This window comes from Leucopleurus acutus (genome assembly GCF_964270905.1).
Source record: "Leucopleurus acutus genome assembly, chromosome: 15".
In the NCBI taxonomy this organism is placed as follows: domain Eukaryota; kingdom Metazoa; phylum Chordata; class Mammalia; order Artiodactyla; family Delphinidae; genus Leucopleurus; species Leucopleurus acutus.
In genome coordinates this window covers 58,595,662-58,621,834 of record NC_139157.1, presented here as the reverse complement: position 1 = coordinate 58,621,834, position 26,173 = coordinate 58,595,662, and the positions used below count along the sequence as shown (strand labels likewise).

The 26,173-nt window shown below is 39.0% G+C and overlaps 1 protein-coding gene across 1 annotated transcript in view; it reads right to left on the bottom strand.

Moving 5' to 3' along the window:
- Window positions 1-14,632, bottom strand: part of FBXL4 (F-box and leucine rich repeat protein 4) — a 67,586-nt gene extending 52,954 nt beyond the window's left edge. The window contains exon 1 of the mRNA XM_082856090.1: window positions 14,565-14,632. The gene's annotated coding sequence lies outside the window, so the exon portion shown is untranslated. The remainder of the gene's footprint in view (window positions 1-14,564) is intronic.
- Window positions 14,633-26,173: the final 11,541 nt, after the last annotated feature.

Below are 26,173 nucleotides of genomic sequence, written 5' to 3'. Positions count from 1 at the left end.
CTAACAGCTTTTTGTTCTTACGTACAAGATAGAATCTAAATCCCTTGGTTTGACATTTCAAGGCTCTCCTCAAGCTAGACCCATTTCTTTTTGTCTAATGCAGTAAACTCTTTCACTTTCTAAACACCCTTCCTATTTTACTTTAACTCTACCTCGACATTCCTTTTCTAGCCACTTTATTCCATAAGTAGGCTTATTATCTGGTACCACCTTTGTATCAGATATATACCCTTGTTCCACAAGGGCCTACATTAGGATCAAGTTTCTTGAAGGAAGGAATCTGGCCAAAGATTTCATTTATCAAAGTACTCAGTACATAGTAGGCACAAAATATGTCACGTGTTGACAGAAAGATGATGAGCAAACAAAAAAATTATACAAATCTAAAATAATTTAAAATTGGATAACAGCATCCTCTTCCTCTCAATCCCAGCCAGATCCACACTGAAACGCCTGACAAAAATATAACCGGCAAAACAGTAAATGAAGAGCTGAGTTAGAAACACGTGAGGAAAACCCACGGTTGTGAGAAACAGAGAGGAAAGTCAAAGGGCGGAGAGCAGGAGCTGAAGCTAATATGAGTCAGGGAAACAATTATGGGTCTTAGTGGTTGTAATAAGGGGACTTTCTAACACACATGCAGAGAGGTTATTTCAAGCCACGGGTCACATTTGGAAGAAACTTCATAAAGCCAAATTCAGGAAAAATCACCCTATCCGTAAAGCCAGGAACGCGAAAACTTAGCTCACCGGCCAGGAAGCCAAAGTACACTTGACATCAACCTAGGCAGTGGCGGAAAGTCACCGGAGGGAAATCAGAACCCTGTTAGGCGTGTACCACGCAGAGTGTGGGCCTAAATTCACACCGTCTTCATGGCTGAGAATCTCTACACCATCCCTAAGGCAAAAGATCTAAAAAGAAAGAGTGGTCCTGAACTGGTAGGGGCAGATGTGAACCTCTTTGCAGGGATGCTTCCACAACACGAGACTGACTAAACCCTTACTAAAGATGCATCACAGTACAAACTTGCAGACCGTAAAAGAAAATGAACCACAGGGACGGACAGTCAGTAGGCAGACACACTAAATGGAAGAACTTGCACCCTAAAAACAAGAAATAATAGAACACTCTGAACAAGACTTTTCCTGAAAAGACTAACAAAGCATGTATTAAAATAAATAAGGAGTTTCTGCAGCACATGCTCTAATGCTGACATATCATGAGTTGACAAATCAGATTCACCTCAGGACATACAACACCAAGTGCTGAAGTATAGGACAGGTTATAAATGTGGGGAAAATAATTATCTAGAATATCACCTCTTTATTCAAACATTTCACCTACCACAAGTATATGTCAAATTAAAAAATTTACAAATGCACAAATATCAAATCTTTAACACCAAAACCTGAAGTGAAATAGCTCTTTCTTTTACCACATACACTTTATTTCAAAATAGGCCCCCAGGTAAATTAAGAAGTGTAATTTTCTAAAGAAGTTACTTGGCCCATCTCTTTCTTAAAAGAAAATTACTGAAACAAATTTAAACTGCAAAAATGAAATTTATGAAATAAAGAATAATGTACAAGTATCCAACTCAATTGACAGCTCAACTAATTTGGAAGACTGTGGAGCTCAGCTAATTTGGAAGATTGTGGATGTTTTATTCCTGCAAATCTTCAAGAGAAGGACAGAAACCCATCTGCCAAGGTGGATGGATGGGTCTGACTGTATAATCTATGGACATCACCTCTCTCTCCACAGTCTATAAATTGCTGCAACCGAGCTCCTTTTACTTTCTTTATAAAACTGCATTTATCAGAAAGTAATAGTTTTATAAAACCAAAGAAACACCTGCAAAATAAGATATCATCATTCATGTGAACATTCACAATCATTCCTGGCAAAAAGGTTGAGACAAATTGTGAAAGACAAATTCTATTTGACCTACCAAGCCACGAACTTTACAACTGTTTCCCAGCTACCTTTTACCATCATAGATTATGGGATAATATCAAAAACAGCAAGACTGTCATGTGGGCAATATCATTTTTAAGCTGTTGTTAAAGTTAAGTAAAATTCTGCACTGAAGTAACATATGTACAAGTGAGTTATAACTTTATAACATATAAAGAAGTTTACATTTACACATGAAGTTTACATTTTCACATTTACAGATGAAGAAGTTCAAACTTCTCAGCGAGAAATGTAAATGGATGCTTGATTTTTTCCAACTATGGATAACAATAATCTTTAGAGTTAATTTTTTGTAAGATAAAGCTAAAATGACAAAAAATTTTAAAAGAAGGAAAAGCAGTGTAAAAAAAAAAAAGCACTGGAAATAAAGCACTGGAAAAGCAAATATATTTATTCTTTTTCCAGCCATACTATTTGGAAAAATGTAATGAAGTTAAAACCTGTTTTTGAAAACAAACACGGCATGGAAATAAAAAAGGGAAATGTGTAAACCCATTGTTAACATCCTTCTTGATTCTAAACTCCTTTCCAGCCAACTAAGATGATACATCAAAGTATTTGGGGGGTTGGGGACGAACATATGGAGAAGAAAGGATAGCTCACTCTACTTTTCCCTGGGAAATGAAGCTGAAAAATGGAAGAGAGCCGCAGTTTCAGGACTCATGTGGGCAGCAACGACCAATGCAGAAGTTTAAATTGTCCATGTACCATCTGGACTTTTGCCAAGGCATTGAGGCAATTTGTGATAACCAGTGAATATCCCAATGGGCACTGAACCAAATGCAAAAGATACAATAACTCCCCTTTAGGAGGAGAATGGAATTCAAAGACAAAATGATTTTTCCCACCTGGTGCAAATAAACAAATATTAGTCTGGTACACTAAATTTGTCCAAGAGGGTGACTATAAGATATACCTTTTGGGAGGTATATACATTTCTTTTCCAGTTCATTCAAAAAGCTACATTATACAAGGATCATTTTTACAGTGAAATGTCTGTAATATATTAAATGTGCTTTTCAAATAATTTTGACTATAATAAAACATTTGAGCAAAACAAAAAAAGCTACATTAATTTTAAGGATTCTCACAATACATAAAAATATTATTTTCCGTTTAACAAAAAAGTCTGAAATAGAAATAGGGTGATCTTTATTTTACAAGTTATTTTATCTAATCAATTGTCAACAATGATTACAAAGTAAGAAATTCCCCACAACTCACTGAAATTTTATACTAGCACAATCAAGGAATACAAAACAACAGCCATTTTAACCTGCATCAGGAGACTTTCATACACCTTGGGAAACAACTCGCTTTATGCGACATGATATCATTTTAATACAAGTTTATTTTCAACCACATCTTTCATATTATAAAATGCTTAACGAAGTTAAACAATACAATTACAGAGAAAGCAATAACAGTGGAAAAGAGAAATTAAGAGGTATAGACAAGGGAGAACATATGTTTACTACTGAGATTTGAAGTGAGATGGGGAGTCGATGAGGCAGAGAGAAGCAGGATGGCAGGAACTGCAGAGAAGATGGCAGAGGAAAGTGGAGGAAGGAACAGGGCTTTTCAGGAAATCAACGAAAGGAGGCAGTTGGGATGAACTCGAAAGCCTAGGTTCATGGTGTGATGGAATAACCTGGAAAACAAGTTTAAAACTCCAAAGAGGATTCTCAACTTATATTAAAGTCAAAAGATATGGGAAAGATAAAAAGGCCAGGCAAAAAGGCAGAGTTCTACACTGAAGGCAAGTCATAACACAATACTTACTTGTAAAATAACACAATACTTACTTGTAAAATAGCCCACAGAGATGTGTCAATGAAGTGACAGAAAAAAACGAGGGTTTCGGCAGCCTTGCAGGATGTTAACAAAATGTCACAGAAGGCGTAATGTGGTAACAGATCAAGAAAAAATGGCTGAACTTTAAATGCTGTCATTTCTGAATCCTGATGAAACTGATCAAGAGACACTGCTTTAAGGAAAGGACTTTTCTGGTTGAGTCTAGACATCAAGACACGAGGGAATGGAGGAAAATATCAATCAAGAAAAGAATGGAATTACACTTGAACTTGGTGCAGCAGCTGACATAACCAGCCCCCTTCCCTGGCCTGCCTCCTGTAGGCTTCTACGCCACCACATGCTCTCCTATCTCCTCCCACCCCTCTGGTAACTTCTCAGTCTCCTCTCTGGGCCTTCTCCCTCCTCATTCTTCTAAAATATACAGAGGTCCCACTAAAGGAAGGCTGTCTTCTTGATAACATGATACATGAGAACCTCCCACCTACCTTGGACCAGTCTTCTCCCTGTCCCTTCCACTTCTACACACCCCACCCTTCCTGTAGACCCACCAGAACCTCTACCACGGCCTCAACTGCACTTGTGCTTTCACACCTCAGCATCTTCAAGTCTCCCACTGAGGCTGCGTGGCTCTGGAATTCCCTTGCTCCTCCTCTGCTTGGCACCCTCTTACTCATCTTTAAGGTTCAGACCTTATCCACTACCCGCTTTTTCCTTGCTCTTACATTTCGTGTGCCATTTCTTACATGCTGAGATATTTTTTCTACCTTAATAGACTACGAACCCCTCAAGTTCTAAGAATGTGTCTTAATTAGAACTACATCTTTAGGGCTTAGCACATGCCAATATATACTCAATAAACATTTATTCATTTTTTTTGGAGACTGGCAGAGTAGATGGCAGAAGAGAATTAAATAAGTTTAAAATAGACACAGAAATAAAACCCTTCAATACAAGGCACATGTAGACCAAAAAATGACGCAAAAAAAGTTCCATATCTGGATATAGAGACAAAGAGGGGGGAAGTGGATAAGGAAAACGGAAACACAATAGGTAAGAATCAAATGTATGACTTTCCTTGAAACACTCCAATAAGGAATAGTATATATATTGAAATTTTACTGTTCAAAGAGAATGTGAAACAGTGGTAACTTTTTGTACTAATTCTATTAGTACAAAAGCAGCCTTGAATACGTAAAAAGACCTGACCTTGGCCACAAAGAAACTCTGATTGAAATTAAAGAAAGATTCATGAAAGAGATGATTAGAGAGGTAAAAGAAAGCTATTCTCTCAAATATGGTGATTTTTTTTAACACTCCAAATCTATGTTAAGACCATACGGTGATTATGGAGAACTGGAAAAACTGTGGATGAAAAAGAAGTTCTTAAACAAAAAAGGGATAACCTCACGCAAAAGAAGAGAGACAGGCCAAGAGAGGCAATAATATAAGAGTAAGGGTAAAAAGACAGGTTCATATTGTTCAGGTATTAGATTTGCTATAGGGAGGAGCAAAGTCTTAACAATAGCATCCCTTAATTACTTACAATGTACTATACTGAAAAAATATGACAGTGTCAGGAAGCAGACTATGGGGGGTTGAATATTATAACTTCACGTTTCTCTCTCTTCCTCTAAGTAAATTCTCCTCCAGTTGAAACATTTTTATTATGACTATAGTTTGTAATCAACAAGGCCCCAATATAGAATAAACAGGTTGAGTTCTTAACTGAACCATGTGGACGAACAGAGAGAAGAGAGCCTCCTATCCAGCTTCAAGGCTTTTTGAAAATCCAGGCATATAAAGCAGAAGGAGAAGGCAAGGGAACCAACCAGGAAGAAAAACCTAAAGGCCAGGGAAAAATCTTGAAAACCAAAGAGGTAAACAGTATCCATTTCTCTTCCAGGAATCAAGGTCAGCTTTGAAAATACAAAAAGTATGGAACACAGTGGGCTCTTCAAAATTTCTGCTGAGTTAATGAGCAAATGGCCAGGACTAAGCAGGAAGTGCCTAACCAGTGAAACTAGGAATACACTTGTCAGAAAACAAAGGAGGTTTAGAATCAATTTAAACTAGGAATTGACAATGGTTAGTTCTACAGAATGTTTTATTTCTCCTCTTTCTTTCCTAGACTTTAACAAGCATATCTAAACTTACAAAATATTTCATAAGCAATCTTTAGTAGCACGAAAAAGGAATTAAGGACTCAATGTTAAAAACACACATACACACAACTGTAGGATAAATGAATGGTGATTTTCTGATACAATAGATCTGGAAACCCTCTTCCTACCCAAGATACTATCTCACAAGTGACAAAGAGGGACATATTTCTAATTACACAGGTATGACACTATAAAGTACCTTACTTACAAATGTCACTAATGCAATATTATCTCTATTTTACATGTTTCTTAATTGTTTAATGATGAATAAGAATAAACCATCTGAATGGGAAGAACTATAATAACCCTAAACCTCTAGCTGACACAAAACGTATATTTAACTAAAACCTACAGTATTAAAAATTAGGAATATCTGGTGGCAGATAATTTTAATGGACACACTAAAGAGAGAAAAAAATCTCTCTCTAGCTATTAAAACCACAAAGTAAATGTGAATTTATTTTAGCCAAATACTACATTTGTACATTAAAATAAAGAGCATTTTACCTAATAAAAATATACTGAATTTATTTGGCCTTCCTAACAAAGATCCAAGTACAAGGTCATAGGTATGTCACTGCTAGCCATTCAAGCTACAAGAGCCATTAGTTAAAATGGTGTAATACTGTTAAATTAACTTTGGGGTATAACTTACATTCCAAACATGTACTCCATTTTAAGTGTACAGTTCAACGAGTTTTGACAAAGACATATACCAGTGCAACCCACCAGGACCGAGATATAGAATATCTCTATTCTCCCAATCACCCATCCACTCCCTGTGCCAGGAAAAAACTGATCTTCTTGCTGTCACTATAAATCATATTGTCCTTTATTCTAGAGTTAACATATAAGTGAAATATGTATGTATTTTTGTGTCTAATTTATTTTGCTCAGCATAACTGAGATTTTTCCCTGTTGTTACATGTAACAGTTTGTTCCTCTCTTGCTAAATCATATCTATTACACAGACATATTCATTCACCTGCTCATAGACATTTGGGTTGTTTCTAGGACCAAAATGTTTCCAAAATGGCTGTAACATTTTACATTCCCACCAGCAATAAGTGAGAGTTCTAGCTGCTCCACATCTTCATCAACAGTTAATATTGTCAGTCTTTGGACATTCCAGTGGGTGGGTGGTGATACCCTACGGTTTTAGTCTGCATTTCTCAATGGACTAGTAATGATGTGGAGCATCTTTTCATGTTCTTATTTCCCATACGTATCTTCTTCAGTGAAACGTCTATTTTGCCCATTTGCATTGTTTTTTGCTTTCTTATTATTTATTGAGTTGTAAGAGTTCTTTATACATTCTAGATACAATCTTTATCAGATATATCTTTTGCAAATAGTTTCTCCCAGTCTGTGCTTCCCTTTTTTTTCTTTTTTCCTATAAATTTATTTTATTTATTTATTTTTGACTGCATTGGGTCTTCGTTGCTGTGAGGGGGCTTTCTCTAGTTGTGGCGAGCAGGGGCTACTCTTCATTGCGGTGCGCAGACTTCTCATTGTGGTGGCTTCTCTTATTGCGGAGCACGGGCTCTAGGCTCGTGGGCTTCAGTAGTTGTGGCATACGTGTTCAGTAGTTGTGGCTCATGGGCTTAGCTGCTCCACGGCATGTGGGATCTTGCCAGAGCAGGGCTTGAACCTGTGTCCCCTGCATTGGCAGGCGGATTCTTAACCACTGTGACACCAGGGAAGCCCTTGCCTTTTTATCTATTTGATAATATCTTTTAAAGAGAAAAGTTTTCAATTTTTAAGGGCAATTTATCATTTGTCTTTTATGACATATTTTTGTGTGTCCTAGCAAATGCTTTACTTAAGAGCAGTTTCAAGTTTCAAACACTAAGACAGATAGTGTTTAATATCTTAAATCTGGGAACAGTTAAATACAGATCATTCAAATTTTAAGATATCAAACTGGATGCTACAAACACTTCCAGTAGGAATACAAAATGGTACAGCCACTTTGGGAAAGTCTGACAGTTTATTATAAAGTTTACATACTCTTACCAAACGATCCAGCAATCCCACTCTTAGGTATTTACCCAAGTGTATTAAAACCTATATTTAAACAAAAACCTGTACACAAATGTTTAAAGCAGATTTATTCATCATCATTCCAATCTGGAAATATCCAAGATGTCCTTCAACAGGCAAATGGATAAACAGTGGTACACCTAGCCAATGAAATACTACTCAGTAATAACAAGGAATGAGTCACGGCTTCAGGCAATAGCAGAGATGACTCTTAAAATGCATTTTTTGACTGAAAGAAGACACACAAAGGCTACCTAATTGTTTAATTTCATGTACATGATACTCTGGAAAAGGCAAAATTATAGGGAAGGAAAGCAGATCAGTGGTCACCAGGGAGTTAGGGGAGAAGACAGGGTTGCTTCCAATGACTACAAAGGGGCCACGCAAAAGAATTTTTACAGCAATGAAACCCTTCTGTATGCTTCTGTTTTCAGTCTTTGCTGTGGACCAAGACAGTCAAGTTGGAGATGTGGTATCCCAGAATCAGCTTGTTTATGGGCATCCTAGCTTATTAGTCTGTTTTTGACCAGCACACCCTGAAAGATATCTACTAGTTGGCATGTCCTGCCCATTCATTATGCGCAGGGCAAAGCCTGATCTCAGAGCCCCAGCCACTCACCTGGCCTTTGGGGACCACCTGCCCAGAAAAGAGACCTTCATGACTTCTGAGAGATTCCCGACCAGGAACAAATCAGTCACTACAAATCTGAATTTATATATATGAGTAGAATTAGCCATCTTAAAGACATAGAAATAACTTGGGTAATTACAGCAAGTGGTCTCCAACAAAAGTTAATGCAAAAAATAGAAGAGTTTTAAAACAATAACTAGTATCTTTAGTGTGAATTAATAGGGCATAGGATCCATAAAATAAGTACAAGCGAATTTAGAAAAAAAATTTTTTTAAGTTCGTGGAAATTAAAGTCATGGTGTTCAAAATAAATTGAAAATCTAAATGAAAAAAATAATAAGTAACCTGGAACACAGATGCAAGAAACCTAATATCTATATAAAGTGAATTCAAGAAGAGATTGAAGCTGATGAAAATTCAAAAAAATGCTAGAAGATACTGTAATATTTTAGAAATTCTTAAGGAAAAAGAACTGACTCAAACTCTTATTCACATAGATAAACAAACAACAAACAGAAAACTGTTTCTGGACATGCAAGTATACTTCCCATAACTCTTCTTAAAAACATTACTCAAGAAAGTATTCCAGTCAAAAAACAAATGAACTAAAGTAAATAATTTTTAAAAAGGGAAGACATATTCAAGTAACCAGTGACCTTATAGTTAAGTCTAAATCATTATAGATGCAGTAGTGGTAAAGTTGAAAAGGATGGTTAGGGAAAAAAAAACCAGAAGATAAGTGATTTAAAAAGGAAATCAAATCAACTGAATCAAGAATGTGGGGAAGGCAAGGAGTCAAGGTCTCACCTTATTAAATGGAGGTGTGAGGGCAACAGAAAGTCAATTCTACATGGTTTTAGAATTTCCAAACTTGCAGGGGAGAAAAAAAAGTAAATATGAATAGGTTAAATTTTCCTATTAAGAAGTAAGCCCTTTAGCAAGCGATCCTTGTAATGGAGTGATTCTGTATTTTGACTATGGTGGTGGTGACAAGATCTACATAAAATGTCAGAGAACACACATACACACACAAGTGCCTGTAGTGATAAAACTGATGAAATCTGAGTAAAGTGTGCAGATTGTGTCAATGTCAATTTCCTGCATGTACTATTGTGCTAGAGCACAATGTTACCACAGGAAGAAACTGGGTGAAGTATATACACAAGATCTTCCTGTATAATTTCTTTTAAGTGCTTGTGAATCTATATCTTTTTTAAAAAGTTTTCTAACAATGCAAAATAAATAATAAATAAAGACAAATTTTCAAGTTGAGAGGGGGGAAGGTTTTAAGGAAAAATGAAAGTCTAGCTAGATGATGTTTTACATTTAAAGAGAGGCAAGTAAAGCAAAATGATGCAGATAACTGAAAGAAACATATGGGCAATAAAGATCTATCCAGTATACACAAAACTGACAGAGATGGCAACAGTAATATCAGAAATCATTAAACAGAACAAAAAAATTTATATTTTATAAGATTAAAATCCACTAAGAACAAACATCTTTAAGGATGAATCCAACCAAATTCACAGTCACAGTAAGAGACTAATATATTTTGCTTACTGATTTGTCAGTTTTGAGAAAACAGTAAATAAGGATATAGTACAATGAATGTGTCAAACCAAAAACAGGGAAAGGACAGCTTATCAAAAATGCTTTGGGAAAATGTCCATACATTTAGAAAAGTAAATTTAGAATACAGTTGATCCTTGAACAACGCAGGGGTTAGGTGCATGGGACCTCTGTGCAGTTGAAAATCCATGTATAACTTATAGCTGGCCCTGCATATACACAGTTCCTCCTCATCCTCAGTTCTGCATCTGCAGATTCAACCAACAGTGGACTGTGTAGTACTGAGCATCAACTATTGAAAAACATCCACGTCATACTAGCAAATGCAATTCAAACCCATGTTATTCACTGGTCAACTATATTATCAAAGCAACCTTTTTTTTTTGCGGTACGCGGGCCTCTCACTGTTGTGGCCTCTCCCGGATGCACAGGCTCAGCGGCCATGGCTCACGGGCCCAGCCGCTCCGCAGCATGTGGGATCTTCCCCGACCGGGGCACGAACCTGTGTCCCCTGCATCGGCAGGTGGACTCTCAACCACTGAGCCACCAGGGAAGCACCAAAGCAACCATTTTTTAAAAATCTAAATATATAATACAAAATATCCAATAAGAGAATATGTACAAAGGGTATTTTAAAAACCTTGGAACGGAAACTCAGGAGGCCATAAAGGAAGAGAACACAGAAACTGACAACATACATATTAAAGATTTCTACATGGCAAAAGATCCCAGAAACAGCATTTAAAGAATAAACTATGAAAAAATACTAGAAATGGTTACCAGGTCATTGATAGCATGGCATGTAAAGAGCTATTACAAATCAGTAAGAAAAAGAGGAACACTTCAACAGAAAACTAAGCAAAGAATATGAACAGGTAAGTAACAAAACATTTACAGATATTCGACTTCATCAATAAGCAGACAAATGCAAAATTGAAACAGTAAAAATACTACTTTTCATCCATAAAATTACTAAAATGTAAAAAATGGTATCATTTTAGCAGTGATTTTTTTTTCAGGGAAATTCTTCACATGTCTCTCACATTTCTGCATATCCTATAAGCAGTCACTGATAATCTCTGTTCCAAACTATCCTTTCAAGGGTATTCATACAGCAAACGTTGTTGGCAGATAAAGAGAGGTCTCCCTCTGGAGTAGAGGGAAGGTTTTTTTTTTTTTTTTTTTTTACTATCCAGCATAATAAAGATAATGTCTCTCTCTAGGGCAAAGGTTAAGCAGGTTTACTTGCAGCCTATTATGAACGAGTCAGGTTCCCTAAGCTCAGGGTTCCTCTCTTGTAATGCAATCTACTGCATGTGCTAGAATCATCTGACCCTCATCACATCACCCTGTGGAAATTAGGGTTCAAGGAAATGGCACAAGACAATGATGATCCTCTGGCTACTGTAATTACTGTGCTTTGTCTCTGACCCAGGATCTCATGTCTTCTACCAGCAACCATGAAACTATGAGCTTGCAAGTAGGGTAAAACTCAGCCTTGACAATTCCTGGCAAGGATACAGCAACAGCGGGCAGCATTCTCAGAAATTGTATAAATTTACTCTTATGGCAACCTTTTGAAGAGAAATATGGAACAATCTATCATAATTTCAAAACGTATATAGCCTTTGACCCAGCAATTCCACGTCTAAACATTCACACTAAGGAACTAAGTAAATGTGCAAATATGTGCACATAAAAGTAATCCCTGAGGCTTTGTTTCTAACAGAAATAAATTTGGAATAGCCTAAATATCACCAGAGGATTGGTTAAATAAATTTTGGGTTATTCCTACAATGAAATATCAAAATACTTTAAAAAGATAATGTTATATGCACTGACACAGAAAGATTTTCATCAATTATTACCAACTGGCAGTTACTGAAAATTATATGTAGTATACTGCCAGTTATTAAACACACTTAGGCTTATACACATGTATTTTTAATGTCTGGAAGGAAAGAGAACAAATGATTAAACAGTGATGATCTCTGGGGAATGGGGTTACCAGATAGGTGGTCACACCGCACTTTTACTTTCCCCTTTGGCTATTTCTGTATTACTTGACTTTTTTTTTAAAGAACGTATACATTTATTTTATGATCTAATAACATTTGTAAGTATCTATTATAGCAACACTTGAAAATCATTACATTTAAGATGTTCAACTGGGATAGTAAAATACAAATGGGCATGGTGCAGTCCCAGGGATCACTTCTATAGGCATTTATCCCTTAGAGCTACTGACCAGGTACAGAACATCCTGAGTCACAGCTGATGAGGAGAGACACACTCCACTTACTAGTACACAATGCAAAGTCAAAAGACATGCAGATTTTGAATCAAGCTGCTTTTCTAGGTACATCTCTAAGGAGCAACTCTAACATGGCAAGTTGTGAGTTAGCAAGAGAAGGGATTTATTTAACAATGGTTAATGAGTCAACTGACCATGAGAAAGGCAAGCTAAAAAATAATTTCAACAAGAGGCAAGAAACTTTAAGGAGGGGGTGGAGTAGGGAGGAAGGGATAAAAAAGGAAATCAACTTACCCTCACTAAATGTGTCCATTCCAAAAATATTTAGGCACTGTTTGAATCACTAGACACTAAAACACATTATAAAGCTAAAGTAATAAGACCAGTATGGTATCAGTAAAGGAAGCCAGAGATTGCTAAACATTAATTCAGAAAAAGTCCCAAGAATATACAAGAATTAGGGCCTCAGATAAATACAGTACTTGCCATCAGTAGGGAAAAACAGAATTCAACAAATGATGATGGGGACAATGACTAACAACTATGAGAGAGGAAATAAAGGGCCTTAATTCCGTCCTTATACTAAAATATAATTGAGGTAGGTTAAAGATTTCAATATGAAGAATAAGACCATTAAAAGTACTAGAAGAAAAGAGAGGAGGACACTTATATACAATTCACGTGGCAAAAGGTCTTTCTTCAGAGGATACCAGAGTTAGATCTATGAAGTTAAAACCGATTATGTTGATCACAGCAAAATTTAAGAGGATGAGGCAATGAGACTAACCCAGTAAAGAAAGAAAGGGCGGTTTTTGTTAACTGGCCATATTTAGAAGTAAAAGATAACAGCAACATTTTACGATGTCACTGTACAGAGGACTATAATTGCATTACTGGATCACGGCGCTAGTAAAAAGGAATTAACCATCTTACATTGAGCTGATGACCTCTCTGATTTTCAAGTCCATAACAGAGGGAAGAGTATGAAAATGCAGGACTCAGAGAAGCCAAAATTTGGGACAGTAGTAAAAAGAAAAAAAGAGAGAAAGAAAAGAAAAGATATGGTACTCAGAAAGGAAGTGTGGAAAGAAGGATCCAATTCAATGAACGAGTAGAGCACCTACTACGGGGCGATGCATACTGTCACTAGAAAAATAAGTACATGTCCCTTTCCCCCAAGAACTTAGTATCTAATAAAGGGCTAGAGAAGCACTGATGTCTCAGGAAACTCTCCCTCTACTCAACCAACAGGTACAATATGTAATATAGGACAACAGAAGCAATGAAGTGAGCTTTAAGTGGAAAAAACTGTACTTATATTCTGAACTTAAGAATACCAAGAAGCAGTAAAGGCAGCTTGTGTCCTCTAACAGATAAAAGCAAGCAAGATCCCACACCTGCCGTGAGTCCTCCGGGGCATAAAGCCAGACACAGCATCCTTGCCAACGCAACTACCTGACCACAGGTTTATAGCATCTTGACTTTCTAGTTATTTGTATATTTTAATTAGTGACTGCAAGCGAGGCTCTGTGGCAACGAGCATTGGGGAAACCATCAAGGAAATCCAAAACCACTCCCACTGCAAACATGCTGACAAGGAGGCCAAGTGGATGTTCATCATCACACTGTATTCTAAGGATATCCCTAAAACACATAAACTGGGCTGCTGCCGGGTATCTCGTGGCAGTCCTGAATTAAGACATGGGCCTGGTTAGGTAAAAACCACCGGGTGCCAAAAAGAAACCAAGGAAGCACGCGCAGGAGGCAGCAAGTACACAGGCGGGCAGGTGGCCGACTCAGGGCTGCAGGGTCAGCACTACCCGCCAACCCCGCGGTGTAAACAACCCTGCGCCGCGCGCACTGGGCGACGCCTCACGCCCGGCAGACAGTGGAGCAGAGAAGCACCGCCCGAGGCAAGTAAGCTGTTTGCAGGGTCACCAGCAAGCCCCGCAAGCGCAGGCGGGCGGCGGGGCCGGTAAGGCCGGGGAGGGGACCTCTGCCGGACGCCCGGGCTCCCCGAAGCGCGGCTCCGCCCGGGCCCGGCCCAGCCCCAGCGCCGAAAGAGGAAGACGGAGACCCGCAGGAGGGAGAAGTAATGGAAGGGCCGTACCCTGCAGGGTCCGGTAGAGGCGCGCGCCGTAGGCTCCACCAGCGGCCAGCCGGCGCAGGGAGGCCGGGTCGCGGGGGCGACTCCCAGGCTCCGCTCAGCGGCGCAAAGGCGGCGCGCCCGGCCGAATACGACCCGGAAGGAAGAGGCGCAGGCTTCGCGGAGGGGCGTGGCCAGGGACGGGGCGGGGCCACGGCGGCGTCTGGACCGGCCCTCCTAGGCCGAGGGGAGGAGCTTCCTACTGCTTTCCTTGCCGGAGTCGTACCCTACAAATTGCCTGTTACTCCCCAGAAGGCAGCGGTTGCAAATGTACTGCGTAAATAATCTCTTCTTCTCATCAGCCTGCTAGGACTTCTCCAGTCTAGAGTTGTTGGGTCAGGGGATGCACAGGGATTACTGATGTTAAGGTTCTCAGAGGAAAAGTGGAACAAAAGTTATAGGCGCTCCTAAAGGCATAATTCACCAAGTTTGCAAACCTCTTCTGTCCCAGATACAAGTCCTTCCTGCAGGCTCATCTCCCTCCCAACATTCCGAAGGCCGTGATCATTACCTCTATTGAAGAAGATGCTCTCACGGTCTCCCTTAATCATTTTAATGTGTTTTGAATAGATACAATATTACCCTTTTTTTAGTTTGCATATTTATCTTGCATATTGCAAGGTTTCCATTAGGATGGAAAACGTTTAATAATGAAGAAAGGTTGACCTACACATTACTTGCTATCTAATTGCTCCTAAAGAGGCAAAATAATAAGGATATTTATTTATAAATTATATACATGAACTGAGCTAATACAGGATGTGCAGTATAAATTGTATACAAAAATGGAAAATTTTTAACAGAATTGAAGCTTAATCCCCATTCCACCCTCAACTCTCCTTGAGTGTGGCCAGCACTTGGTGACTTGCTTGCAAAGAATATGGAAAGGAGGGGAAAGTAGCTTCATTGTGGAGAAAGCTGGGAAACACTTCCTTAGCCAGACGGAAGTTAACACGGTTAGTGATAAGCCAAGCTGATAGCATGTGCCTTGATACGGTGAGAGGAAAAGGGTACTTCATCTCTGTGACAGTCTTCCTCAAAACCTGTAAACCCTGTCTAACCTTGAGAAAACATCAGAAAGCCCAGGTATCCTATAAAAAACCTGAACTAAATGCCAAGTTAATGAAAACAACAACAAAAAAAAGAAAAACTGAGAAATTGTCACAGACCAGAGCCCTCTCCCTTAGGAGACAGGACCACTAAATGTAACATGGTATTTCGAATGGGATCCTGGAACATGAAAAGAACATTAGTGGGAAATCTAGTTCTACTAGAATAAAGAATGGAATTTAGTAGTGATGTGCCAGTGCTGGTTTCTTAGTTGTAACAAACGTATTATTATAACATAAAGTATTAACAATAAAAGGAAAATGGATGAGTGATGTAAGGGAACTCTCTGTATCACCTTTGCGACTTTTCTGTAAATCTCTATTTATTCTAAAATAAAGAGTGGATTACAAATAATAGATTAATTGTAAGTAAATGAAACTGACTGTTTATGGTTGCCAGCTAGACTTAATTGAGCTGATGTCCATAGAGCACTCAGACTCAGTCTTACTAAAACAGTTTCTCATTTCTCATATAATTTCTAAATAAACTTTTCATTGAAGTAAAAAATGTCTTTAGAAAAAGACAAAATACAATGCAGAGTTTGATGAAAAGTGAACATACACATGTATTCATCACTCAGGTAAAAAAAAATAATTACTAGCACTCAGAAGCCTCTCTTTGCTCTTCTAAATCTCTACCCTTTACTCCTCTTCAAAGGTAACGGTTATCCTGGGCTTCCCTGGTGGCGCAGTGGTTGAGAGTCCGCCTGCCGATGTAGAGGACGCGGGTTCGTTCCCCGGTCCGGAGAGATCCCACATGCCGCGGAGCGGCTGGGCCCGTGAGCCATGGCCGCGGAGCCTGTGCTCTGCAACGGGAGAGGCCACAGCAGTGAGAGGCCCGCGTACCGCAAAAAAAAAAAAAAAAGTAACCATTATCCTGACTTCGAATACCAGAGAGATTCATCTTGCTAACTTTTGCCTTTATGTAGATGGATTCATGCATTATATGTACACTCTTTTGAATCTGGTTTCTTTCCCTCAAAATTAGGTTTGTGAGTGTTATTCATATTATTGAGTGTAGTGGTAGTTTCTCGAGTTTCTGTGGTACAAATATACCAAAAGTTATTTATCTATTCTGCTCCTGATGTACTTTTAGTTTTGATTATTACAAGTGATGCTGCTATGAACATTCTTACTCATATTTGTCAGTGCACATCCTTTGCATGCCCTTCCATACATTTTCTATTGTGTGTGTGCGTGTGTGTGTGTGTGTGTGTGTGTGTGTGTGTGTGTAAGAGATGTAGTAGTTGGTGCTGTTGTTTTTAAAGGCACTTGAAGTGCTGCTTGGAACGTATATAAGGTTCTATTTAAGGAAAGGAAAAGACCACGGCAAAGTTCCGTTTCTGTGAGTAGATGGAATTTCGATCATCATTGTTCAATCTATCCTCCCTCCATCCTTCTCATCTCAAGGGCCATGCCATTGCCGTGCTTTGTTTGCTGGGCAGAAGAGCCAAGTGAGGCCAAGGAAAAGGGTGATACTTATCAGTTCATGATGGCACTGATTTAATGGGTGAACTAATGCCTTGTTATTAAATGGAATGTTGTTTAGAGCTGAATAGCATCCCACGCCGTAACAGCGCTACTACAAATAAAGAAAGTCCCAACAAAGCTTAATTGTGCATAAAGTCACCAGCTCAGCAAGTTGCTTATGATCCATTCTATGTTAGCTTCAAAAGTTACAATGTTCTGCTCAGAAGGGGAGGCGGGCAAAGAAGCAGCAGGTTCAAAACTCTTCTTTGTCTCTAACTCTTGAAACACTCACCGTCATACCCTCTGCTATTTTCAAGTGATTTTTCTTCATCTTTTTATTTATTTATTTTACTTTTTGGCTGCATTGGGTCTTCGTTGCTGCGCGCAGGCTTTCTCTAGTTGCGGCGAGCAGGAGCTACTTTTTGTTGTGGTGCACGGGCTTCTCATTGCGGTGGCTTCTCTTGTTGTGGAGCTCAGGCTCTAGGCGCGCGGGCTTCAGTAGTTGTAGCACACGTGCTCAGTAGTTGTGACTCGCGGGCTCTAGAGCGCAGGCTCAGTAGTTGTGGCGCACGGGCTTAGTTGCTCCGCGGCATGTGGGATCTTCCCGGACCAGGGCTCAAACCCGTGTCCCCTGCATTGGCAGGTGGATTCTTAACCACTGCGCCACCAGGGAAGTCCCTTTTCTTCATCTTAAAAAGAAATTTCTACCAGTTATAAACTTTCAGGGCAATGAGTAAGCATGGCAATAAGATACTACACCAGAGAGGCAGAGATGTCATTCAATACGCTGCCAAGAGGACCCAAAATGTCTTCATAGTGAGCTCCCTTAGGTGTTCTGCCATTGGTTCCCAAATAAGTTCTTCTGTCAAGACCTCTCAGAAAATGCAACTCCATACATTTCCTACATAACTCAGCCAAAATAATTTACCCCTCTGTGAAATCTTAAGTTAACTAGTTTGTTGGAAAATGGCATTCAGTCAGTAATATTATTCCAAGGTGTTTAATTTGCAGGTGGCCAAAGAGCATGAATAATAGTGAAAGTGGTCTATCAGTGTACTTTTTTAAACCTCTTACAGTCTAGAAAAGAGTTTCACTTTAATATTAATCTATCACAAAATTAGTCTGGAAATCGTCACAGCCGTTAAGAAGAAAATAAGAATTTTAAGCCAGAAGTAAGCCCAAAAGTTATGTAGTCCAAACCTCCTTTTTTTTTTTTAATTTATTTATTATTATTGTCTTTTTTTTTTTTTTGCGGTACGCGGGCCTCTCACTGCTGTGGCCTCTCCCGTTGCGGAGCACAGGCTCTGGACGCGCAGGCCCAGCGGCCATGGCTCACGGGCCCAGCCGCTCCGCGGCATGTGGGATCTTCCCAGACAGGGGCACGAACCCGCGTCCCCTGCATTGGCAGGCAGACCCTCAACCACTGTGCCACTGTGCCACCAGGGAAGCCCCAAACCCCTTTTTTTACAGATGAGGAAACTGGGGCTCAGAGAGGTTAGGTGACTTCCCCAAATCAAAGTGTCAGAACTGTCCATGAAACTTAGTTCTCTGACTTTAAATCCAGAGGCTTTGGGGTTCTTGTTTTTTGTTTGTTAATGATACCACATTTTCATGTTATTATTTAACAAAAACTAAACTAATCATGCTTCTATATTACCATAACCTTGAAAGAGCTGAATACAATAGAAAGAAAATTGAACTTGGGAGTAGGAAGACCTGTCTACCTAGCTCTGCTATGTAAGTAACTCTGTGATCTTGGATAAGTTACAACTTCTCTGAGCTTGTTCTCAGGTCTATGAAATGTGCCTAACTCACAGGCCCTGGAGAGATTTAAAAGAAATCATATATTTGAAAGTAATCTGTGAGCTATAAAGTACTATGCAGTGTATGAATATTATTAATATTTATTACAAGGTGTTGAAGATCAGAAATTGAGTCTTTCCAGTACAAAATGTCAGAACAGAACCTTCAAGTTCATTCTAGTCTAATCCTTCCCATTGTCACCAGAGGTGAGAAAAGCCCAGAAAATGTGAGTAATTTACCCAAAGACTTATGGTAAGTTGCTGGCAAAGCCAAGACTCGAATATAGGTCTCCTAACTTACAACTTCTAATATCTTTGAAAAGTGACTACTAATTACAAACCAGTAAGATGGTTTAAAATAACCAGATAAAACTTTAGACAATCTACACAGGCCTCGAAGGGATATCTTGAAATATTTTTTTTAATATTTTTAAAATATATTTTTAAAATAACTTATCTAACTCAGACTGTGCTGTTTTGAGTTGTACTGTTCTTTCTTCTGTAGCTTGAATCATTTACTTAAAATTTTAGCATTGATAAATGATTCTCACTGGTCAAGAATAATATAGGAGAAATACCACCTGGAGACAGTGGACAGAATAGATCTCTTCCTGAAGTAACTTCACACCTGTGGTTCTATGATGGCTAGAGCACACAGCTGTGAAAATGAAGCTTGTGGTCAGGACCTCCACTAAACCCAGTTGAGGCTACAATCCCTCTCCTTCCTACTTTTCCTTTTTGAAGTGGAGATGCTTTTAAAAGAGCTCCTATGTGTCTGCATTAGGCAGATCCCTATGGTCTATTCACAGAAGAAAAGCAAAGATTCTCTGTCCATACAGGTAAAGCAAAAATGATATGTGACTGAGAGTTTCAGTAGTAATGTTCCATATAATTGAAAGTCTTTAACCCCTTACAACTATTTTGTCCTCAGTGGAAGATTTGAGGGGACTGGATTATCCAGATAAACACTCAGTATTCGTTCAGTTATTTGTGCTCTGGCACAAGTGTGAATAGCCTGTCCCCACTGTAATATAATCTATGCAATTATTTAAAAGAAAATTATGAAAATATGATTTTCTAGGTTACGTATATCCATTGGAACATAAAGAAGTGTATCCTCTTTTTGTTATTGAGCCATAACTATTTTCCCCATCAAGTTAATATAAATAATATCACAGGGACTTCCCTGGTGGCACAGTGGTTAAGAATCTGCCTGCCAATGCAGGGGACACGGGTCCAAGCCCTGGTCCGGGAATATCCCACATGCTGCAGAGCAACTAAGCCCGTGCACCACAACTACTGAGCCTGCACTCTAGAGCCTGCGAGCCGAAACTACTGAAGCCTGCGCACTACAACTACTGAAGCCTGTGCACCTAGAGCCTGTGCTCCGCAACAAGAGAAGCCACCACAATGAGAAGCCCGCACACCACAACAAAGACCCAATGCAGCCAAAAATAAATAAATAAAATAAATAAATTTATTTATAAAAATAATATCACCTATATAGTAACTACAAATGAACCAAGAATAATTTATTATGCATAATTTAAAATGAAATCTTTACACTAATTGGTGAACCTTTGTTTTAAAGCTTCCCCCAAACCCAGTACCCATTGACGACCTATTTCCTTCATCCAGCATTATCTCTTCTGGATAGCGTGTGAGCAGACAAAGATCATCTGGCAAGAAGCACCCTAAAAGTGTATCTGTAAGTATCATCCTTTGTGGTACTACAACTGTTTGGGATTTCTTGGTTAGAATCCTCAGTGCCTTATTGGGAAAAATTCCTCTATGTCAAAGAAACATAGAAAATAAATTTAAAAGTAGCTTTCTTTTTTTCTCTCTCTTTCTTCTGGTTATAAATTGGTAGAAGTTTTCCAAGTTTTGAGGAGAAATTGACTTTCCCCTTTAATGGGTTCCTCAAAACGTTACCAAGGATAAAGTTCCTGTTATACACTATCCTTCTGCTATTTTTTTCTTGCTTATCATTTCAGCCTTTAATGGTGACAGATCTGATTGCTTTAGAGTAGGGGGTCTTTCCTCCAAATCAAATGACTCACAAAGCAAGTCACTAAAAGAAGAGGGTGAGAATCCAGGATGGGCTGCTGGCAGCATTCCCCCTTCCGCTCGCTTCTTGGTCTCCTGCCCCCTGAGAACGCCTGCGGCTGCCAGGACAACATAAACGTCTTGGAGATGGGCCAGACGAGATTTAACAATGGTCAGCTTGGATCAGTTATGGAACCGAGCACTTTATTTACTATTTCCTGAGTAGACTGCTATTCATATAATGTTGGACTATTTTATAGGATGAGAGGTCCTGAGCTAATTTCATATTTGTATGTCCTATTTCCCTAATAATGAATATTTTTCCATAGCCTTTAGTGCAGCTAGGAAGCAAGCTTAATGCAATCACTGAAAAGTACCTCTTTAGGGAAACAACACAAGTATTTGAAATTCAGAAGAGTGGGTTTTTGAGCTACTTTCTGTGAAGGTCATATTCTGAAGATGGGAGGGGCCGTTTTTGGTAAGGACAATATCACTATTTATTCTCCCATTAATAAGAATTTATGTTCATTTAGACAGAGAGTTGGACCTTACATACAAATTGTGTTTGGTGGTTTATTCTATTCCAGTTCTGTCTGTGCTTCTGACTGCAAGTAGGAATCTAAGTAGGCATTCTTTCACAAGGAATGCCTGACAAATACCATTTGTTGTAAAAATAGTAAAAGTCATATATGCCAGTACTTTAATGTGAATCTGAGTCTCCTGGGAATCACGTTAAAATACAGATTCTGATTTTGGGTGGAGCTTGAGTTCTGAACTTATAACAATTCCCAGGCTATATGGATGCTACTAAGCCTTGAACTACACTTTGAATAGAAAGCTTTAGGCCATTTCACTTGCGAATATTGTATCTGACCTATGAAGATTTAGTTAGCATGACCAAGCACCAGTATTACAGAGCAATATCTCAACTTTAACTGGAGTCTTGAATAAGGTAGTAAGTGGATAGAATCTTGTTAAATAGGTGTACCGCTCCTTTAGATGGTTTTACATTTCCTTGGGAATAGGGGGAGGTAATCTAGATTCTATTTTCATTTTACTGAAAAGGCCAATTCAAGAGAAAAATCTATGAGGCGATAGCCCAAGTGGGTATCCCTTTAGTCTCAGAAGACTGTAGCTGGCCCATCTTTCAAGGTAATTGAGGAAGCCAGCAGCCAGTATTAGCAGAGTTTTGGAGACCGAATTCTGGCATGTGCCAAGACTACATGAGCTGGATGAGTTTAGCTTTCTATGTGTCAAAGTTCTCAACCAGTAATGCCAATCTCTAGCTGCTATTCTGCTCTGGCCTGCTTTTGTTTTCACCAAGTGCAAGTGCAGCACAGAAACGGGGGCATAAGAAAAATATCAGATTTGTTATTCACAGCAACAGCTCCAAGCCCAGACAGCTGCAAAGTAAATCTGAACAAGGTCTTGCTGTGACTTTGTGACCAAAGACTTAATGCTCTCATACCATTAGTGGGCTCTAGCACTTTATCAAACCTGTGATATTCACTAGTTACCAGTAATTGCTGATTAATGAGCAAAGTTTTCTCTGCCTTGTTTTCTTCAGGATTCTAATATACCTTCATCTTCTGGAAATGTGTTGAATCAGTCAGTTGACATTCTCTGTGAGCTTTTTTTTTTTTTTTTTTTTTTTTTTGCGGTACGCGGGCCTCTCACTGTTGTGGCCTCCCCCGTTGCGGAGCCCAGGCTCCGGACTCGCAGGCTCAGCTGGCACGGCACACGGGCGCAGCCGCTCCGCGGCATATGGGATCTTCCCGGACCGGGGCACAAACCTGTGTCCCCTGCATCGGCAGGCGGACTCAACCACTGCGCCACCAGGGAAGCCCTCTGTGAGCTTTTTTTTAGATATTGATGTATCTAAACAGAGGACATCTTGCTCTTTTACCTGTTCTGCTTGAGATGACCTTGTAGTGCTGTATCCACATTAAGTTATACCTTTAAGAAAACAATCACACTTTCATGCATTCAGAGGGAGCAATTAACAGACTAGAGCATTTGGGAAAAAATTTTTTTGTTCTGTAATTTTCAAAAGCTCTTTACTTAAGCAGGATACGAAAATGATATAACTAGAAGGATTTCTAAAGGGCATCTAGTCCAGGGAGAAATGAGTTTCACTTCCAGTGCCGCAGGACAGAGGAACGAGGACAGATGTACCTTTTATTTTCCAATCCAGATCTAGTATCAACCCTAACTTCTAATCTGAGTTTTTCTTTTCTTTCCTTCTCTCTCTCTCTCTTTTTTTTTTTTTTTTAACTATTTCTCTATCCAGACACAAGTACCAACCAGACTGCAAAATTACATCTGAGGAAGGACTGGGGACATACCAAGAGCCTAGGACAACTCTGCCAATTTCACCTCCCTTTCAGATTTCCTCTACCCCTTATTCCATGATTGACCAGCATTTGGGGCTCCCCAGTACCACATACATGGCAAGCTTCATCCTCTAGCATTTTTAAAGGGGTCCATATTATGACTGGGTGCTTTGTGCCTGATTCCATGGTCACAAAGAATCACGTTACAGCACCCTTGAACCATACTATAGAATGTTTATGACCAAGCCACAGCTCAAAATAGTTGGGTACATAGATGTGTCTCTGGTTTCCATTTACATCCTTTTCCAGAATCAAGGCTTCAAAACTGCTGGCAGGTGCCTCCTTTGCTTTCCACACTTCCTCTCTCATTGCATATAGCACTGGGAGGGAGGCACAGGTGGGTGACAGTACCATTCGAGACCTTATAATATGTTGGAAGCATCCAAGTATAGAAATATATTTTGTCTTGTTTATTTCTGGATTCAGGAGAGTGTTAATTGCAGCCAAGATGTCTAGAGCTGATTTAGATTTCTCTCTGTCAGTGTGACCTTGGCTAAGTTACTTCACCATTTTGATATTTTGTCAAGTGCGGATAGTGGCACTTGCTCTTAAATGTGGTTAATCAAGATATGCAAAAGAACTTTGCTCTCTCCACAGGAAAGTTTCTCGTCTACATAAACACAAGGAATTATTAAGATACTGATATTTTCAGGCTGAGTTAAATGTGATTGAATTTGGCACCATTAAATGTGCATGTTCAGTGATTTCGTTATTGGTGGGCTGATTCTTGGTATGTTAATGAAGACCTATCTATAGTTTTCTTGATTAACTCATGGCTCAGGACTTGTTACTTCAAGCACCAAACAAGATTCAGTTTTTTGAGGCATTGCATCCAATATCTCAATTATTCATCTTAGGAATTAGTGTAAAATTAGCACAGATCCTGTTCATATGGAAATAGATGGGTATGTTAATTGAAATGCTGTAGCTGGAAAAAGTTTTGCATAAAGAAAGGATTGATATTAATATCTTTGAATGGAAGATGTATATCATATTGTTAGTAAGGAACAATTCATTCATGTGTACTTTTTCTAAACAATTATTTTATGTAGTTTATCTCACTTCCAAAGTAGAAGCTATTCAGTCTAGCAAATATTTTGAAATAGAAATATGCTAATAACACTTTTTAACTTAAAGTAAAAGCTATGTTAAAACATTAACATTGGGCTTCTTTGGTGATGCAGTGGTTAAGAATCCACCTGCTAATGCAGGGGATACGGGTTCGATCCCTGGTCCGGGAAGATTCCACATGCCACAGAACAACTAAGCCCCTGCGCCACAACTACTGAGCCTGCGCTCTAGAGCCCCCAAGCCACAACTACTGAGCCCATGTGCCACAACTACTGAAGCCCATGTGCCTATGCTCTGCAACAAAGAGAAGCCACTGCAATGAGAAGCCCATGCACCACAGCAAAGAGTAGCCCCCGCTCGCTGCAACTAGGAAAGCCTGCATGCAGCAACGAAGACCCACACAGCCAAAAGTAAATAAATACGTAAATAAATATTTTAAAATAAATAAATAAATAAATATAATGGTTTTTAAACTGTGGTATTTCCCAGGATTTGGTCCTGGCCCTCTTCATTCTTCCACAAAACACGCTCTAGGCAAACTCATCTCGTGCCTTTGGTTAGCGTATTCTAATCGTGCCAGAATTCATGATCCAGCTCAAACCTCTCTGCTGAAGTTTAGACTAGTGTATACAGCTGGCTCCCACGCAGCTCTTCCTGAGTGTTCCACAGAACATTCATTGAACATTCAATGTGCGCAAAGCAATATATCACCTTCCCACTAACACCTGTTCCTTTTCCAAATTACCTTAACAAATGATACCGTCATTCACCCAATCATTCTGGCCATGAGTGATCTGGAAACCAACCTAAATGTCTTCCTTTACCCCACCCTTCACATTTAATTGGTCTCTAAGACTTGCCATTTCACCTTTTAAATATTGTTTGAATCTATCCCTTCTGCCTCCTAAGTCATTTCCCTGACTTCTTAACTGGTCTCTCTGCCTTCATGCTTTCTTCCTTCTAATCCAGGCCTCACATTGACAGAGTTATATTTATAAAATGCAATATGATCACACTACACAAATGGTTAAAACTCTTCAATGACTCTCCATTGTTTATAAGGATCTAGACCCAAATTTTGTAGATGGTACATAACATACAGGACACATCGTGAACTGCTCTCTGCCTCTCTGTCCAGATTCATCTCTACCTCTTGTACCCTACGATCAGTCATACAGAATTATCATGAAAATAGCCCTGCCTTCCAGAATTTACCATTCAAAAACTCTGCACAGTGGATTTCTCAAGGCAGAAGATCTTACCTTGATCAATGAAGAGCATCTGTATTTGCTTCAAGGAATCTTTCAAGAAACAGAGAAAAACAATCTCAATCCAAACTTTCTGAATTCATTTAAAGAAATTCCACAGAGAAAAATCCTCAAAAGGGGATATTTGCAATATATATTTTATTGTAAATATTTGTTTTATGAATTTATAAATATTTGCTTCTAATTAACTATATTTTATAATTTCCTTGCATTTACTTTTATGATAAACATTGGTATTTTTATAGCATGATTAGGACCAGAGCTCCGATTCATAACACTGTATCTATAGGACTTTATCTAAAGAATTTATCTAAAAATGACTTGACTTCTCACAATCATACAAAAAGCAATTATGCTGCCAGAAGTACCCTATACACAAAGACAGAAATGAAAAAGAGAACAGAAAGGATATTA